Source organism: Ruditapes philippinarum, unplaced genomic scaffold (assembly GCF_026571515.1).
Source record: "Ruditapes philippinarum isolate M1 unplaced genomic scaffold, ASM2657151v2 ctg3350_1_1_1_1, whole genome shotgun sequence".
Lineage (NCBI taxonomy): Eukaryota > Metazoa > Mollusca > Bivalvia > Venerida > Veneridae > Ruditapes > Ruditapes philippinarum.
In genome coordinates this window covers 68643-82940 of record NW_026854069.1, presented here as the reverse complement: position 1 = coordinate 82940, position 14298 = coordinate 68643, and the positions used below count along the sequence as shown (strand labels likewise).

The 14298-nt window shown below is 29.2% G+C and overlaps 1 long non-coding RNA gene across 1 annotated transcript; it reads left to right on the top strand.

The window, feature by feature from the left end:
• The first annotated feature begins 11601 nt into the window (after positions 1 to 11601).
• On the top strand, positions 11602 to 13797 carry LOC132738851 (uncharacterized). The gene is made up of 3 exons (XR_009626924.1): positions 11602 to 11995; positions 12491 to 12567; positions 12781 to 13797. It is a non-coding gene; the product is annotated as an uncharacterized LOC132738851 (long non-coding RNA).
• The last annotated feature ends 501 nt before the right edge of the window (positions 13798 to 14298 follow it).

Below are 14298 nucleotides of genomic sequence, written 5' to 3'. Positions count from 1 at the left end.
ATTATTTTCTTTTTTGAAATGTGTGTTTCCCTAACAAAATTTATGAAACACATAACAACTTACTAGAAACAATGCCATAAAGATACGGAAATCCACAACTTACGCTTTTTTGACATCATAACTGATTATTATCAACAAATCTGATCTTACATGGGGATAACATTACTTTTAAAAAAACACGATGAAATGATGTTGCATGTAATAAAAGTTTCAAAACAACTTTTTGTTTCCTTTACAAAATTATAGCATTACAGAAATGTTGTAAACTAAGAAACTGCGAATATGATAATATTTGCTAGTGGGTGGAACCTGACTCATGTCAAATCCTTCAATCGAACTTTTGATTTGGTACATGAAGAAATTTGAGAAATTGATTTTTCAATCTATGTTTATTTGCACTATTTTATGCTTGAAATGTGTATCTTCCTAAGAAAATATTTCTTCACAATTATGCATGAAAAATAGAAATCAAATAAAAAAATGCAATATATATTACAATGCCTAGTATTGAAAATATATTTAAATATTATGGTAAGCACACGTGTAATATATGATTAATCAAATTCATTGGAAATTTAACTTGGAATGATTAAATTAATTTTTCATATAATATTATATGGATTTGTTAATTTCACGTCCAAATTATAATATTCTGAATCATTGCTTTGAAATTGTTTTTAAATTACAGACATGATAGTTAATATCAGAGAATTGAACAATAAGAATTGAAAATATTTTAAAGGAATTAACATGTTATTTTAGGATTGTATTATGACATTCAACATTATCTCTAATCAACAGACATGGCAGTATAATATCAGCGATAATACATGTTTTTAAAAGTCAAAAACAAAACCCAAACATGTAATAACTGAAAATATGAACTTAATTTCGATGTAATTTTGATTTGTTGTCTATCCTATAGTACTACAAAGTACTTGATTTTTCTTATCAATTTTTCAGTACAGAAGAAGATTATTGAAGAGCGGTTTTTCGGATGTTGGCTACTTATCGATTCCAAAATTAAATGTGGGAAAGTAAACACGCAAATCGGAAACAAGAAGACATACTTAGCATATCTAACAACATTTTACGAAACATAAGAGAGAAATCTGATGAAATAAAATATTTCACATACAACAACACAAACGCTTCAGCGTGTTACAAACAGGTTAAATAGAAAACTCAAACATTACTCACTATTGAACTATTGTTACAAATATTTATTTGATTTAAGACAACGATTTCCTATGTTGTTTATCACTTTATCAATTTTAGTAAATGTACCACTCAAAAAAAGCATACATTGTACCTGTCGATCAAATAGTAGTGGTTGTGCATTTAAGCTTTGATCGTATTGAATAAAATGAGCGGTATTACTAGATGATATCGATAGAAAAGAATGACAGTTGACATTCTCTATGTGAATAACAATCATTTTCATGAACTTTGAATATGTGGCTTAAAATTTAATCGATTTATATTTACAATCCAAACCAAGTTTATCAATATCTGTTTAACAACTTCTTTTCATACAAAACTTTTTTATTGAATAATAGATTTTCTTGTAAAAATGCTAACAATGCACACCATTTTTAAGACTGTTTGTCAAGTCAGTTTTTATTGACGAAGCTTTTAGGTCTTGGTACAATTCAATGTGTATTTTTCAATAATAAGTTAAACTTTACGTCACATAAATTATTATGACAAAAATATGAAATCCTTTCACAACTGGTTGAACAAGGAGTAGTCACAATTTTGGTCAGTTCCATGTGCCTCATCAATGTAATATAATTGATTCAATCCTTATTACCTAGTCAGAAATGGTAGAATTGATGCTTTCGTCTTACTTATTTTATTACTTTATTTTATTGGGCCATTGTCGGTGATTATCGAATCGCTCTTTTTTTTCACGATAAACGAATTGCAATAAAAAGGACAGATATGCTATGTACAATAGAAGTCACCTTTTACCAAAGGCCATGCTAGATATGAAATTATTGAAATAAAATATCACAGTGAGTTAAGTCGAACCCTTCGTCGTATTTCTTTTGATAGCGATTAAATTAAGTTTTGATCAGATACGATGTAATGAATTATGTATGGTATAATATATGATATGATTTGATATTACATATACACGATACTGTAGAAAACACGTTCTAAGAGTACATTTAAAATTATAATATTTAGTAATAAAATAATCTTAGATTGGCTTGCAAGACGGAGCCTGAATTTAAGACATGATCAGAAAAAGTAATGAACTTCAAAGAGGGTATTTCCGTCTGGTGCATATGGTAACTATGTTGAATACATTTAGCTTTGAAATGAATTGAACTTGAAAATCTTAGCAAACATTCTTATATAATACCTCAAATTCGTTGCTTATAATACAAAATACACTCGAACAGAAAATATGAGACCAAAGATCCACAAGGAAGGGAACCATTCAATGAACACAGCACCTAGCAACACTAAACCTACTTCACGGAAATCAAAGACTAATCTTTTATTTATTTTTAGTATTTTATTTTGTGACAATATTACAAAACCAATGTAAAGATTGAAAAATTCGTTTTGCTTCACGTTTGTTTGCATGTTAGCTCGGGAATCTATCAAATATGCATGCATGTGCAAGACAAATTTATTATTTTAATAACATATGTTGTTTACGAGAACGTTTGATCGCTTTGAAGCACTACTTAAAGTCCATTTGTGTTAAATTTCGCTATCTTAATATATCGTGTCGACTTTTGTTTTTTAAGCTAGTAACAAATTTTGACAAAACAACAAGATACTGGTTAAATGAATACCTATAACCATCCAGTTTTAATGCACTGTCATATACAAATTAATATTTTTTATTCTGATGTGTTTTCCCGATACAATTTCAGAAGTTAATGTTTTTGTTTGTTTGTTTTAATCAAGGAAGAATGACCATCATCACTCGGTAATTAAAACGGAATCCTTAATTTATGCTTCCGGATGCTACCTTTCATTTTTCATTGGAGGTATTTTCGGTACGAAATTTAAGTAAACACCTACACTATAATGGCTATATTTCGATGTTCCAGTCGTACATTTATAGAGGTCCTCAGGTGCATATGGCAAAGTTAAATCTCTGTTTACTTTTAACTTTCGTTTCAAATCTATGATTAACCATATGATTGTATATGTCCAATATCGTTTTAACTTACATAATATAATCATATTCGTTATGTTTATCGGCGCAAAATGTAGATAATATTTATATATTATATAATATAACTAAAGTGCTGACATTTCATAGTTATACTCTCTTCTTAGTAAAAACAGTAATTCCGTGCGTGGGTATATCAACAGCTGCATTCCGAAAAAAAAATATGAAATAGTAAAATAAATCTTGTGTCTTCCTTCTAAACATTTCAGACTTTTAAGTGGGTGGACATATACGAGTATCTTGAAATATACTTCCTACACAAGCGTTCAAATGCTTATTATATAGTAACAGTGCTTAGATTCCCCTTTTTGTATTGTATTTTGTAGACATCTTTAGTTACATATTTAAACTTCAAGGTTAGATCTTTATAAATAATTAAGTATGGTTAAACGTAATAACCAAATGTACCTTTTCAGTTTACTCTTTTTTTGTGCGTCATTATTTGTAAACACAAGTAAAGAGTCTCGCTAGAAGTAGAGACATAAATACTTCCGCTTTTATATATATCAGCAGTATTTTATTATCCAAACATTTAAAATACGATCAAAAGAAACAATTGCGCTGCAAATTGACTATTAACTTAGAAAAACATTATGATCAAGTGTAGACATATTTTAAGCAAAATTGTATGTATAAACAAGCTTCATAAATCAGATATCACATTTGATAGTCTTAAAATAACACTTTTATTTTTACACTGAGATTTTGTTTTTAGATTTATGTACTAGAAGTGTCTCAGAATTACAGGTACTTTTGACAGACTTTTCTCTTTGTAGATATTGTAACTGAACTTTACTACAATTTCTTTTTGAATATATAGACCAATGTTATTGAGTTCTATTTTTGAACAATATTTACTCATGTTTTAATTGATTATATTAACCAATGATATGAAAAGTTGAAAAGCGTGTCAGTCCAATTTTTGTTCCTATAAGCTTCTATCATGAATATTTCATGCGTTTCCTACGCAAAAAATAGCGCCACGTTATACTATGCATAAATGACGTCATGTTCATTGCAAAGTCGTTATCATTATTGATTAAGCGCCGAAAACTAACGACCGTTGCTTATAGAAATTTGGGATAAATGACGTAAACGATTTTTATTATATACATCGCACTATAATTTAGTTAAGTGTGAGTCTCAAGAAAACCAAACATGGAATTTCCTTGAATCAGCTTTGCCTCCAGTTTGCATGAATTAATTTTCAGGTGGCACAAACGTTTCAGCGATGACTTGGAAGCATCGATAATGGCAAAGTGGAGATGGAAAAATCAGTGTACTATGATGTCAGTTAATTAGGTCACTTAATATTAGGGCGACCACGAACCTCATTGAAAGAGAGCAGCAGTAATACAAATACCTGACAAGACAGCCTTCTTTAACATATTTGTTTCAACAAACACTTTTTTTACGTTGATAAGTTTGATTTACAGACAGTTCCATGTTAACCAAATGTTTATTGTAAGAATTAATTTTACTTCTTTATTTGGATTTATATATGAATATAATTAATCGCATTTCATTACGTGCAGTATGAAAAACTTGATAAAATAATCCTTAAAAAATCATTCTTGTCTTACAGATTCTGTACCTTCGGTCGTTTAACTTGAAACATGTCCGACAAAAATAAAGGAACTCAGCATTTGCATTTGATCACGCAATAATATTATATGTATGGATTTAATTGTGTTTATCATCTGATTATTCTATCTCTAATATCTTCAATTTAGTATTTCAACAACAGAAACTACAAATCATACAGTATATGTAAATGTTCTTGCAATTGAATACTGTGTATAGATGCCTGAAAGAAATGTCTTCAGCAAGCATTTACAGAGCAATTATATCTATTTTTAGCACAAATCAGATTCAAACAAACAAATCAATGCCATGAAAACAGGTAAGACAAGACAACAGATAACAACTCCAATAGCGTCAAATATATGGAACATTTTTTTAGTTATATGTATGAATAATAAGTCTGCTCGATTGTCTTAGGTGAAATGAAATGTGACGATAATATATTATTAAGTAAATGATCTTTTTCTCATCACTTAAGTTTTTGCACAGACAAAAATAATGTTGAATTCATTCTTGTCAATCGGATGTGAATATAAAATAACTCCTTACAAACGGGCATGATATTCTGTATTAGGAAACAATACACTATTTGCAGAGCAATGAAGACAATTTTTATATTTAATATGGATGGGGGCTTATTCTTGCATCAATGTTTACGTCAATGTCTTTAATGCTGCTTCACTTTAGATGCATTTCTTATAAAGAAACCATTTCTTACCCGATTCGTTCCACTTTGCGACGTCATTTGACAGTTATGTATTTATAGTACAACTGATGGGGCCTTCATTACATTAATCTATATTTACAATGCGCCATAATGCCCGTATAGTCAAATCGTAAAACAAGGACACGTGGTCAAGAGATTAAATCCATTAATGCAAGCAAGTGTTGTCCTTCGTAATTGTGAACCTGCAAGCGCACTTTTTATACAAGAATTAATGTTGATGTTTTGTGAATATGTGTTGGTAAAAAGTGTTTTCTAAATAAAGTACTGACTTTGATTCATTTCTTCAAGAATCCGTAGCGACAGCCTTTCTGAAATTATTTTTTTTATCAAAGATATTTTATAAATTAGTGCATTTAAATGGAAATTCTAATGAAGAGAGCCTTTGCCACTCTAACTCTCCCTAAAAACGGTGCCAAGCTGCTGCTTTATTATATAAAAGCATGTAAGTAATGGAAACATTGCTTTCTATCCATAATACTGGTTAAAGTTTAAGGCTCTTTATGCCTCAGAAACGAATATATTTAATTTCCTTAGAAAAGACAAACGTAATTTTTATAACGTTTAAGTAATAATGTTAGAGTCTGCTCGATTCTTATAATATTATACGAGAAAGGTAGCGTTAAATGTGAAATTATTTGTCTTAAAGGCAGTAAACTGTTAACAAAGTAGACAAATACATCAAGAATATGCATGCAGTCATCGTAAGAACTGGTGAAGGGTACATTGCAAAATACATGGTACTGGAATAGTAAATGAGGCAAGGAAACTATTACTTGAATGAGACAATTGAAACATATATTTTTTAAAGTTGGCTTTCTTCTGAAATTCATTTTAATAAAAATATAGAATAAATATAAACCAAGTAAAGAAATAAAACTGATTTTCATTTATTTTCTTGAAAATGTGTGTTTCCCTACAAAATTTATGAAACACATAACAACTTACTAGAAACAATGCCATAAAGATACGGAAATCCACAACTTACGCTTTTTTGACATCATAACTGATTATTATCAACAAATCTGATCTTACATGGGGATAACATTACTTTTAAACAAAACACGATGAAATGATGTTGCATGTAATAAAAGTTTCAAAACAACTTTTTGTTTCCTTTACAAAATTATAGCATTACAGAAATGTTGTAAACTAAGAAACTGCGAATATGATAATATTTGCTAGTGGGTGGAACCCTGACTCATGTCAAATCCTTCAATCGAACTTTTGATTTGGTACATGAAGAAATTTGAGAAATTGATTTTCAATCTATGTTTATTTGCACTATTTTATGCTTGAAATGTGTATCTTCCTAAGAAATATTTCTTCACAATTATGCATGAAAAGAAATCAAATAAAAAAATGCAATATATATTACAATGCCTAGTATTGAAAATATATTTAAATATTATGGTAAGCACACGTGTAATATATGATTAATCAAATTCATTGGAAATTTAACTTGGAATGATTAAATTAATTTTTCATATATTATTATATGGATTTGTTAATTTCACGTCCAAATTATAATGTTCTGAATCATTGCTTTGAAATTGTTTTTAAATTACAGACATGATAGTTAATATCAGAGAATTGAACAATAAGAATTGAAAATATTTTAAAGGAATTAACATGTTATTTTAGGATTGTATTATAACATTCAACATTATCTCTAATCAACAGACATGGCAGTATAATATCAGCGATAATACATGTTTTTAAAAGTCAAAAACAAAACCCAAACATGTAATAACTGAAAATATGAACTTAATTTCGATGTAATTTTGATTTGTTGTCTATCCTATAGTACTACAAAGTACTTGATTTTTCTTAATATTATGGGCAATCAATTTTTCAGTACAGAAGAAGATTATTGAAGAGCGGTTTTTCGGATGTTGGCTACTTATCGATTCCAAAATTAAATGTGGGAAAGTAAACACGCAAATCGGAAACAAGAAGACATACTTAGCATATCGAACGACATTTTACGAAACATAAGAGAGAAATCTGATGAAATAAAATATTTCACATACAACAACACAAACGCTTCAGCGTGTTACAAACAGGTTAAATAGAAAACTCAAACATTACTCACTATTGAACTATTGTTACAAATATTTATTTGATTTAAGACAACGATTTCCTATGTTGTTTATCACTTTATCAATTTTAGTTAATGTACCACTCAAAAAAAGCATACATTGTACCTGTCGATCAAATAATAGTGGTTGTGCATTTAAGCTTTGATCGTATTGAATAAAATGAGCGGTATTACTAGATGATATCGATAGAAAAGAATGACAGTTGACATTCTCTATGTGAATAACAATCATTTTCATGAACTTTGAATATGTGGCTTAAAATTTAATCGATTTATATTTACAATCCAAACCAAGTTTATCAATATCTGTTTAACAACTTCTTTTCATACAAAACTTTTTTATTGAATAATAGATTTTCTTGTAAAAATGTTAACAATGCACACCATTTTAAGACTGTTTGCCAAGTCAGTTTTTATTGACGAAGCTTTTAGGTCTTGGTACAATTCAATGTGTATTTTTCAATAATAAGTTAAACTTTACATCACATAAATTATTATGACAAAAATATGAAATCCTTTAACAACTGGTTGAACAAGGAGTAGTCACAATTTTGGTCAGTACCATGTGCCTCATCAATGTAATATAATTGATGCAATCCTTATTACCTAGTCAGAAATGGTAGAATTGATGCTTTCGTCTTACTTATTTTATTATTTTATTTTATTTTATTGGGCCATTGTCGGTGATTATCGAATCGCTCTTTTTTTACACGATAAACGAATTGCAATAAAAAGGACAGATATGCTATGTACAATAGAAGTCACCTTTTACCAAAGGCCATGCTAGATATGAAATTATTGAAATAAAATATCACAGTGAGTTAAGTCGAACCCTTCGTCGTGATTCTTTTGATAGCGATTAAATTAAGTTTTGATCAGATACGATGTAATGAATTATGTATGGTATAATATATGATATGATTTGATATTACATATACACGATACTGTAGAAAACACGTTCTAAGAGTACATTTAAAAAGCCCCCCCCCCCCCCAAAAAAAAAATGCATGGTAATTTCATTTCTTAAACTAACAATTTTATTGCAGTTTAACTAAAATGATTTTTAATATGATGCATGATGCTGATGTTTTTTTCTTCTTCATGTAAACATTTAACGTAAATGAATAAAACCACCAAAATTATAGAAAATATTTAAAGATATCTTTTGGTAAAATATTTCTATCTTAGAAATGTATTGAAATCCATGAAATTCTTACTGAATATGTTTAATTTGAATAAAATAATGAATAAACTATGTATGGGAAGCTGCATTTCCTATTATGGGTCAAGTCAAGTTGGTCTTTTCTTAAAAAAAAAACTGCCAGTTTTTTTAATGACACTATATATTCATTTGGTGACCACATATAGTGTGTAGAGTTCAAAACATAACATATCTACTTTAAATGAAGTCGAAACATGTTTATTTTATACGTACAAAGAGACTGTGTAGCAATTATTAATATTTTTTAAAATCAAATTTGAGCATAGTATATCTTTAAACGCAATTATGCAAATGATCACAGTCAATAGGCCATACACGCGAAAGACGAATGCGAACAATTTGTGTAAACATGCATTAAAAAAACTGATCACTAAATATGCAAAAGACATGAGGATGCATTACACTAAGAAATACGTGAAAAGAGAATAATTAACATGTTCGTATCTCCGAATCCTTATAATATTAATTCAACAACGATAGAAAAGTATTTAAAGTATAGGGTCAACGATAAAAGAATTTAATAAAGAAGGACAGATGTACTATGTATAATATAAGTCTCCTTTTACAAAAGGCCATGCTTTGTTTGAAATAATTGAAATAAAATATCACAGTGAGTTAAGTTGAACCCTTCGTCGTGATTGCTTTGATAGCGACTAAGTAAGGTTTTGATAAGATAAAAGATAATGAACTATAATATGATCTGATATATGATATATGTTATGATATGACATACACATGATACTTTAAAAAGCACGTTCTGAGGGTACATTTTAATTTGAATCATAAAAAGGTTATTGCCTTGCACTTCAGATTTTTAAAGTACACTTTTTGATTTATTTGGCACAGTTTGTAGAGACAATAATACGATCTCTGTAGTAAGTGTTGTCCGTCAAATGTATAAATTACTAAGTGAATATAATAAGATTTGTATCGATAAATGTGAATAAAATAAAATATAGCTTATATTATAAGCAAAGGTTATCATATATGAATTATTGTACTAGTATGATTTCAAGTCTCACCGGATATTTGTTATTTTTTAATATGTTTTCAAGTGCTATTGATTAAGTAAGCATATTTTATTTTATTATTTAAGCGAACAATATTTTTACAGCCTTTTTTTATAGCTTTATTATTCTCTGTTATCCTTCGAGCAAATACCATTATTGGTTTGCACTTAAGTCATATCACAAAGTTAAACATCGTTAGTTACGTAAATGTACCAAATTGGTACAGCAACGGTTTGAAAGAATGCCACATTACAACATAAAGCTTTATATTAATTTGTCCGTGTACTTTAAATTAATAAGGATACCAGATGTAATATACAACCACAAAGATGAAAAACATTTTACAAAGACACGAACCATTTCTTCATCCTCTTCTGAATTCTATGTAGTCTGATAAAAACATTTTACTACAGGTAAACACTTAACGCTTGCAATTAAGGCCGTAAGATTGATTAACCTCTTTAGTACAACAAGTTCTTACTTAAGATTTCATAAGATATTTTTCCAATTATCATTTTTTTTTCGTTTTCGACACAAAAGACTTCACGAACATGACACCGACTGATTAAAAGTTGACATATAAACAAATCGATCTTCAAACATGTTCAAAAGTGCAAGAACTATTTTAGTTTAAAAGCAATGAGAATGACAAATTAATATAAAGATACTTGTGAATTTATACGCATACCTATACTTGGGAACCATACGACGCGTCATATTAAAGGTTCCATGATAACCACCGTATGAACACATCTGCGGATGTTTCTAGATTCAAAATTTCACCATTTTCGTAATTTTGCTTCAGCCGTTGCTAGGGGGCGTGGACGTCCATGATCAGGCTCAATCAAATCGAGCCTGCAGCATTGTCAATTTTGCCGTGTCGCACTTTCTTGATGGATTCTGTTTTTTTCTGTATTTTATAAGCATAATGAAGTGTAAATGATTTCTTTTAAATAACAAAAAACAAAAAAATGACAATAATTAATTAAAAAAGTATTTTTGTTTATCATTGTAGTATGTATTGTCATTAAGATATATTTTATGTTCTAAAAATGTATTTCCGCCCATACATTTTACATTTTAAGTGTTTATTTGTAGAATATCAAACAGTTAAACTAAATGACTTTATATCTGACAAAATATTGACTATCCGACATAGAACATTTATATACATCCTACATTATCTACTTTCTTCCTGTCAATTGCACACTACAAAGACCTTTCAATATGTGAAGCTTCGTAAATAATGTTAGAAGATAAGAAAATGTATCTTAGCTTGTTAGCGACCTAACGGACGTAAGACCTTTCAACAATTCGAGTCCTTATTGTTATTTCTATTGGATACTACAGAAAAATGTTAATGTTATGAGATTAAATGTATGTAAGTGAATAAATGTATGATTTACTTTTTCACAACATATCTTGAAACAATCTTGGAACCTCATGCACAGGTCAAGAAGCCGGAGATTATAATGTAATGCTCTTCCGGGTTTTGTTCATTAATGTTTCTTACATTCTCTTCCCAGCAAAACACATGACGTTAAAATAACGTCGGATTTATGTTAGATTTTGGTCACGACGTCGGCGACCAAAATACGACGTAAATCTGACGTTAAAATACCGATGTCTAATAGACGTTTCTTTTTGACGTCGTACTAACGTCAGGTTATGGTCGGTGTCCTTACGGTAGGTAAAAAAAAATACAAAAAATAATCCTTATTCGCTGTTGTAATCATTTAAACTTTTTTTCAAATGTTATTTGGATTACAAATGAAGTGTTCTTATATAAATACAGACCAAGATCGCGGCGCTGCAACCTAATAAAACATAAAGGTGGCGCTGTATATACGCAAGTTACATGTGTTATTGTTATGGAATCTATTTATAGCTACAGATCTGTTTACAAGTTCCAATCATTTAACGTTGTAATAGTATCATTTGTGGCACATTATATGTATCAACATGACGTGTTTTTAATAGTGCTTTAACATTTAATCATAGTGACAGAAAAGGGAAAGAAAACATAATTAACCTTTAATTCGAATCTAAAGTCACGTGGATAGAAATTCAAATTCGTAGGCGTTACGTTTTGGCTGGCGGTCAGGAATCGGGATGCATTGATAAGTGAATATTATAGGTTTTCTTGAACAAAAAGGTCAGTTCAATTTATTTAGATTTATTTCTACTTTGTATTTGATAAATAATTGCATGATTGCAAGCACTCTTAAATTTAATTATCATTTTTTGAACAGCTGAAGTAAAATGTCACACAAATTCGCGATAATGTCTAATAATAAATCTTTTTAAAATTGACATGTTTTAACTCTGCTTGTGAAGAGTTTATAATACGCCTTTCAGTACTACCAAAGAGAATGCTTAGTTTTCATATTTTTCTTAAACTGTGATGTTTTTGTCAGTTAAAATCTGAGAATTGAGAATGAATTTGTACGATTTCGAGCATTTAGGACCAAGACGTTTCGGTCCCAAATAACCCAAAACGTTCCGGTCCCAAATAACGCAAGACGTTTTGGTTCCAGACATTTCGGCATTAAATCTTTAATTTAAAACTATGAAATATTTTAGACTTGCGTAACTGTTCTATTTCAAACGTAGAATATATACATAAGTTAGAATATAATTTTCTTTTCAGGGAGTTTAAGTGTTGGACATGCTCTCAAAGGTCGGAGGGACGGAAACACATGAATATGTAAAAAGAAACATATGAAAGTAAGATTTTTGTAAATTCTATTACATACTTTAATCCATACTAAACTGGAGTTTAAAAGCGGCTTTTTAAATGTTCAGTATTTATGTTTACTTTTAATTTTTGTTAAAGCTCTCTTATAAAAAGTTGGCAAAATTGTTCATTAAGTTAATATAACCATGAAAAGATTTTTGCTTGTTATTTTTACTTGTTTCATTAATTTCTTTTTTTTTCAGTGAAAATGATGTCACACACGCTATTGGGCGCTACATATCCTCCGGACAGACGAGGGGTGCTGAAAGAAGGTCATATCTTAAAGCATCACACCTCAAAATTCGTGCTAATTCTCATGGATATCTAAAAGTATAACTTTGTGAAGTAACTAAAAGGCAGCAATTTATACACTACTGACAATTATCAAAGGAGGTCAAAATATGCAAAATGGCACTAAATGTTTTAGAAATGCTGTAGAAATATAGTTAAAGTACTGAAAATCTGTCATTAATTGCTTGAAACATTATTATCAGAATCTTTTAACTTTTCTTAAAATTATAATATTTTCATTGTTTTATTTGATAAGGCAAACTTTGATAGAAATGTGCATACATTGTTTTGTTCTTAAATATTTGTACATGTTTTCTTAGTTCCATTTATGTCATTGTTTTTGTAATACTTTTTGTTTTGTAATTCACTTATTTTATGTTTTATTTTGTTTAATTTATGAAAATTATTTAACCTTGCAGAATTTACTAAAGTTGTATGTATCAGCTTAAAATTGCAACTTTTATCTTAAATTAAAAAAACATGAAACATATTTTTGCTTTTAGTTTTCTGTTATACATTTCATTTGAGGGAAAGTTACTTGATAGAATGAGTTACATTAAATAAGATCAAATCAGGATTAGCCAGAAAATATTTATAACGTGGTGAAACAAAAAGGATTAGGGGAATGATAAGATGAAGGTCAGAAAATGATCAGATTTAGGGCAAAAAAAGGGTTAATATTTAGGTCGGAAAATGGTCAGATTGAGGTCGGAAAATGGTTAGAAACTGGTTAGATTTAGGTCGGAAAATGGTCAGATTGAGGTCGGAAAATGGTCAGATTGAGGTCGGAAAATGGTTAGATAATGGTCAGATTTTGGTCATAAAAAGGTTAAATAATGGTTAGATTCTAACGTCTACCTGACGTCAGATTATTACGTCAAAAAAACTTTCAAATCCAACCGTTTTTCCGACCGTCATCCGACGTCAGAACCTGATATAAATCTGACGTCAGTATGACGTCTTGTGTTTGCTGGGTAAGTATTATAGATATATAATTGATCAAAGCATTATGGGTTCATAATTGTATATAAAGATACATACGAATACAATCATTAAACAATTTATAAGACCTGAATATATGATTCATTTTTATATAATAAATAAAAAAACAATACAAACAAAGTGACTAACATAATACTTTTATCATTTTAACAACCGTCAACACGTTATTTTTATATTTGTTAAGAGAAAGTTACAAAATAATAAACGCATATTGTGGCCAAAGATATATTTTGAATTTGATGGCGCCAAATTATTAGCAGCATGGCTATAAAAAGTTTATTACAGTTCAGTTAAGTGGACAAGATTTTCTTCTTAGCAATATATAAACCCTTTGTTTACACTAGCAAATATCAATACAAAAGTAATCCCTTGTTGCAGCCTATCCTATTACAATTTTGCATTAACTTCTTAATTAAGTAGTTAAACAA